The following is a 491-nucleotide window of genomic DNA, read 5'->3' on the forward strand; positions in this document are numbered from 1 at the left end:
AATAAATTCGCAAGCAAGCGTTTAGAATACACAAGTAAAATAACAATATCAAGCTACAAACAGGCGAGAAATTTTCTCTATTTCGAATCCACCTTCTAATACAATTGTACAGATAAATGAATAAATATTGCTCATGATAGTATTTGCAAAAAATAGTAGAGCCTGCAAGGTGCACGTCGTCATTTAAACTATTAATTAAGCGGTCTAAAACGAGTAAATTTTAGTAATTAAAATTATTGAAAATACGAATTTTGGAGGGAGAGATGTTCAAGGTGCCCAATTGCTGTTAACCAGGGCCTATACTTTCAAAAAAATTTAAGAGATCGTAACTTCATCAGCCAATCATTGACGGCCTTTCGAGCAAAATCCACCAATCAGAGACAAGAAAATAGAGCGTAAGTATTTACGTTCACTCAGCGAGTTTTGAAAGTATGGCCCCAGACATTCTTCACACAGCGAATTTTAAATTGAGCAATTCATAAAGTAGCATA

This window comes from Hyalella azteca, unplaced genomic scaffold (genome assembly GCF_000764305.2).
Source record: "Hyalella azteca isolate HAZT.00-mixed unplaced genomic scaffold, Hazt_2.0.2 contig560, whole genome shotgun sequence".
NCBI lineage: Eukaryota > Metazoa > Arthropoda > Malacostraca > Amphipoda > Hyalellidae > Hyalella > Hyalella azteca.